Here is a 6000-nt window from a genome sequence, read left to right on the forward strand (position 1 = left end):
CCCCACAAATAAATAGATAAATAAATATCTCTATCAAAACATCTAAGCCCCTTTACTATTGACTATAAATATTTAGGGAAATTAAAAAATAGTAAATAGGAAATTAAAAAATAGGAAATTAAAAAATAGTAAAACTAATATTTGTTAAATATGTAATCTAAAACATCAGAACATCAAGGGGGTGCCTGCGAGGCTCAGTCGGTTAAGCGTCCAACTCTTGATTTTGGCTCAGGTCATGTCTCAAGATCATGGATCCAGCTTCAGGTCAGGCTCTGAGCTCTGCACAGAGTCTGCTTGAGACCTTTTCCCTCTCCTTCCGCCTCTGTCCCTCCCCCTACTCTCTCTCCACTCCTCCTAAAATAAACACAGAAATCTTTAAAAAATATATCAAGAATCGTTTGACCAGTGCTTTTGCTTCTTATCATATAAATGAGATAAGTGCTGATCATCTTTCCTGTAGCTTGCTGGATTATTATACTCCTTTCTAAGTTTGGGTCATCTTCCAGATTTTATCCTTTTACTTTAATTTTTTTATTTTTTAAAGATTTTATTTATTTATTTGAGACAGAGAGAGACAGAGCAACACAGAGCACAAGCAGGGAGGAGATGAGAAGCAGGTTCCTGGCTGAGCAGGAAGCCCGATGTGGGGGCTCAATCCCAAGACCCTGGGACCATAACCTGAGGCTGAAGGCAGATGCCCAATCAACTGAGCCATCAAAGCACCCTCTTTGTACGTTTAATTCCATAAACAATCTCCAAGAGTTCACTCAATGTAAAGTTTTTGCAGGCAGCCCTTACCCAGAGCATCTCCAACCTTTCCCCACAATCGTCACTTATGCCGATAAGCTCACCTTCACTATATCCAGTATCTCTCGAGTGGTGACATCAACACTGTCATCAATAACAACATCAACACTGCCCTCTGTTTCCTCCTGTGTGGATTATCTGATTCAAATTTTAACTCAAGCCTTATCCCTTTCTGCTTCTTTGCCTCACTTTCATCTTTGCTGACAAATTCTCTGTTTTGAGCATTCATTTTATTTAAAAAAGTCATGTGTTCTTATCATTGGGAAGAAGACGCAACATGACTAAGCTTTGCTGTCTGTGTGAACTGAGAACTCTGTGTGAACAACAGACCTGGCAAGGAGTGATACTGGACGTTGGTCCTGATAGGCATGTGCTTTTGGTGTAGAGATTTGTGGGCTGAAGCAGCAAAGTTTGTACTTTAGGCAGTCACTCAAGGTTAATATAGCATATTATATCAGAGTAACTGAAATCTAAGCCAGCTATGGGGCGGGGAGACTGGTGTTATTTAACTGATGTGTGCCTGTCAGTGTGAAGCAAGGACTGCTTGTATACATTCTTTTTTTATTTATTTTTATTTTTTTGCTTATATAGATTCTGTGATTGAAATTAATTTCTATTTTAAGCCTTTATTCTACCTAGTGGCATAAATTAATTTCAGTGAATTCAGAATAATACCGGTCAATTCAGTTCCCTTCCCCCACCACACACTTCTTGCCACTCTCTCGGAGCAGTACTTTTAGTGGCAAGTACTTAAGAACATATTTCAGGGACTCCTGGGTGGCTCAGTGGTTTAAAGCCTCTGCCTTCAGCTCAGGTCATGATCTCAGGGTCCTGGGATCGAACTTCATGTCAAGCCCCTTGCGCAGCAGGGAGCGTGCTTCTCCTTCTGCCTGCTGCTCCCCCTACTTGTGCTTGCTCTTTGATGAATAAATATATAAAATCTTTTTTAAAAAACAACACATATTTCAGACTGGCTTCAATAACAAGGAGCCTTGGTGCTTACAAAGCACCAAGTGGAAGTCTAGAGGCAGAAGAAGGACTCCAGCTTTTTCACTCCAATCCCTTTGGTTCTTTTTTTCCATATGCCAATTCTATCAGACTGCAGCAATCACAGTTCCACACAAACCAAGTTCAAAGAGAAGAAACATATCTTGAAACGCCTTCCAGAGGAGTAAGAAAGACATTTTGCAGAGATCCTCCAGAAAATCCCTCCTCATTATTGGCACAAATTGCCTAACATGTCCATTTCGAGACCGAGCATCAGGATGGGGTACAGGATTACCTTTATTCCACTGATACCTGCCCCGGTAACTGAAGCATGGGGGCTCGGCAGGGGCCGAGGTGGGCCCTTGAACAAAACCGGGCTTCCGTCAGCATGTAATAAGCAGGAAGTAGATGCGGGCCTGCAGAGCAGTTTCACGATGGTCCTCCCCGACTCCCTGCAGTCACACAGCATTGCATTTTGGGGTAGGACAAATGGCTTCTCAGTCCTCGACTCTTCAAACTGACCTCGGCGGAGATGTACATTTTTCCTTCTGCTCTCTGGTCCCTCCTATCCCTTTTGACACTCACTGTGACTTCCTTAGACCCACTTCAACCTCCCTGGTATCTCCTACTGGGTCTTCCTCATCCAGCCACCGGCAGGTTTTCAGGCCCACATTCAACACAGCACGGGCAGCCGCAAGGAAAACTTCTAGTTCTCTAGGGCGATGGTCTTCCCTGCTTTGTGCGTGTCTCAGGGGCCCAGAGAAGTCTTGTCAGGCTGTCTCTGACTCTCTGCCCAGAAGGTTTCAGGTAACGCTGGGTCTCATGTCTGTTCACTCTTCCCTTCGGAGCTGCCATCTCTAAGCTTCAACTTGATTTGCAAAAGCAATTAGCTCTTTCAACCCCGCAAGGCCACTCGTGAAGTGTTTTGATCGTTTTGAGGACATAAATCTTAGAGAAACTCTTGTCTTATCCACAGAAACACACATAAAGGTGTTGGTCATTCCATTTTTGTAATAACAAGAAGCTATAAGGAAAGTTCCAACAATGTGGATAGTGACATATTCATTATCACATAGTACTGAATACTTTCAGTGAAATAGCTAAATCTGCACGCATCAACACAGATACATCTAAGATTTACCATATTGAGTAGAAAGAGTAAAATGCTAAAGACATGTACATTTTACATTATGTATATTTTTAAAGCACTTTTGTAATAAACATATTATATATATCATATAATAAATATAATAAATCTCACATCAGGATAGTTATTTCTTAGAAGGTAGGGGCTTAAAAGAGGAATGAGACAAGGTTGGTGACGGGCTTCAACTTCATCTACAATGTTTTATTTCTTCTTTTAAAAAAGATTCTAGGGGCTCCTGGGTGGCTCCGTCGGTTAAGTGTCTGCTTCGGCTCAGGTCATAACCCCAGGTTCCTGGGATTGAGTCTGGCATGGGGTTCCTTGTTCAGCGGAGAGTCTGCTTCTCCCTCTCCCTCTGCCTGCTGCTCCCCCTGCTTCTGCTCTCTATCTCTGTCCTATAAATACAGAAAATCTTAAAAAAAAAAAACTCTATTTATTTATTTATTTATTTTAGAGACAGAGAGAGCAAGAGAGCATGCATGCAAGGAGGGGAGTGGGAGAGGGAGAGACTCTCAAGCTGACTCCACACCAAGAGCTGGGCCCAATGCAGGGCTCCATCTCATGACCTTGAGATCATGATCTGAGCCTAAACCAAAAGTCAGCCCTTAACCCACTGAGCCTCCAGGTGCTCCTATTTCTTTTTTAACAAGGGGATCTGAAGTCAATATGACAAATGTTAACATTTGGTAATTGTAGGATATAAGTACTCACATTTTTGTTATGTTAATCTCTATTGTATGTTGGAAATAATTTGCAATTTTAAAACTAAAATAAATATTTTTATATTTTATATATTTATATTTTAATGTAACAATTTTAGAAAATGATCATCATCTCTTTACTGTAAGTCAGTGTTCTTGGACTTGGGGTTTTCACGGGCGAAGGGCTTTATAACATCAGTCAGGATATCTGCTGCCCCTTCCTGGAGGAAGTCTGTATATCCTTATCAGTGTTGGACTCAGCATAGGCTCTACGCTTTTCCAAAGAAATAAAGAAGAAGTGATGAGGGTCCCTTTGGAGCAGAAGTTTTAAGAGACTGCTCAGGGTTTTCTAGGCCTGTTTTTCCCTCTGCTAAGAAACCACGTGTCCCAAGGAAGAGCTGTGCTGTCACAGTCTTAAGCAAGGAGCAGAGCCATAGCCCACCTATACAATGACCATACTGAGTAAGCATAAATAAAACTTGTTCTCAGATCGCTAAGATTTACAGTTAGTCAGCTTAATTTTTAATTTTTAAATTTGATTTTTAAAACTTAGTTTTAGTTTTTAAATTCACAATTTAAGGGGCACCTGGGTGGCTCAGTGGGTTAAGCCTCTGCCTTCGGTTCAGGTCATGATCTCAGGGTCCTAGGATCGAGCCCTACATCGGGATCTCTGCTAAGCAGGGAGCCTGTTTCCCCCTCTCTCTCTGCCTGCCTCTCTGCCTACTTGTGATCACTCTCTCTGTCAAATAAATGGGTAAAACCTTTTAAAAATTTAATAAACAAATTCACAATTTAAAAAACATAATAAACGAGGAATCGACATAGCATGGTCTTTCAAAATCACTCTTAACTTCTCAGAACAGCATCTCTCTCTCTTTTTAACCCAGAAGATGAAACAAAATAAGTAAGAGTTATTTAAACTCAATTAATTCAACACTTTCAGTGCTTGACTATGCCCACATCAGCCCCGACTGCCACAGCCCAGTTTGGTATCAGACTTCAGGCGAGCATCATCACACAGTGGATTTGGGGATAAAGCAGTGATTTCAAACTGGGATGTGTAAAGAGTTTTGAAGGGCTATAGGTGTGTATTCGAATGATTTTTAAGGGAATCAGCTTCCCTTCCATCTTTGAATTTCATTTGTATTCATTTTAAAATCATATCATAACTGATAATCTTGGTAATTTCTAAAACTGATAAACTTGATAGCCTTGGTAATCTCCGGCCAGCTATTATTCTGAAATGACAAGTTCCCATCTCCTCTTTCTAAGCTCCTTCTCCCATTAAAGATAAAGAGTTTACATTCCACCCAAAGATTATAGAGGTGCACTGTTTTGAGTATAAAATCTATAAAACTGCCTTCTGTGATGTCCATCACAAAGATTATTTTAAATATTGGTATCTATGCTGAGAATGTAAATAATTCTAGTGACTGGTACCATATCCTTTTGCAGGTCAGGGAGCTTCCAATTCTGTCGCTGTCAACATCATTGCAGCAAAACTAAGCCAGTTGTCACTGATTCTTAAAATAAGTAAGTAAGTAAATAAATAAATATATAAATAGTGCTAGGTCATTTTTGGCAAGTACCTCAGAAACCAGTTAAAGAATTGGGTTACAATGCCTAATAAAATTTCTTCCAGTCCCATTAACTTATTTCTGTGAATGAAATTTCTTGAGGCTTACAACTGGGAAAAAAAAAAAAAAAAGATAAATACATATAGTATTGATGCTGATCATTTTCTCATTCTAGCAATAATGAATTTTCTTCATTAAATGAGTGAACTAATTTTTTAAAGTCCCACCTAAAATGCAGATTTCCACCTAAGACTACTTTACATTGTTTAATAATTACTGATCAGCATTTGTAATACATTTGTGTTTTTTAATCAACCATGTACTAAAAAGCGTAGATAACTAAAGCCTTATAGTCACAGAAAAATTTTATAATTTCAATTTCAATTTATAGACTTGGAGGAAGATGGCGAAGGAAGAGGGGACTCCTCCTAGTTTCATCTGGTCTCTGGAATTCAGCTGTGTAGCTATCAAATCCATCTGAACACCTGTAAATTCAACCCAAGATCTAAGAACATAATTGCTACAATTCTACAAATAGAAAGGTGACCACTTTTTGCAAGGTAGGAGGTGTGAAGTGAATCTGGCGATAGGTTGGAAGATAAACCATGGCAGGGAGGGAGACTCCGTTAGCAGCTACTGGAAAGTGATAGAGCAGTGGAGCACAGAATCAGAACGTTTAGAAGTCTGCTCAGGTGAGGGACATTTAGAAGGTGCTCGGGTGGTGAAGCAGGGCAGAATGCTAGGTGGGACAGTGTGGTCTCAGGATCCCCTGGGGTCACAGAAA

This window comes from Mustela putorius, unplaced genomic scaffold, assembly GCF_011764305.1.
Source record: "Mustela putorius furo isolate JIRA1106 unplaced genomic scaffold, ASM1176430v1.1 tig00003911_pilon_pilon_pilon, whole genome shotgun sequence".
Classification (NCBI taxonomy): Eukaryota; Metazoa; Chordata; class Mammalia; order Carnivora; family Mustelidae; genus Mustela; species Mustela putorius.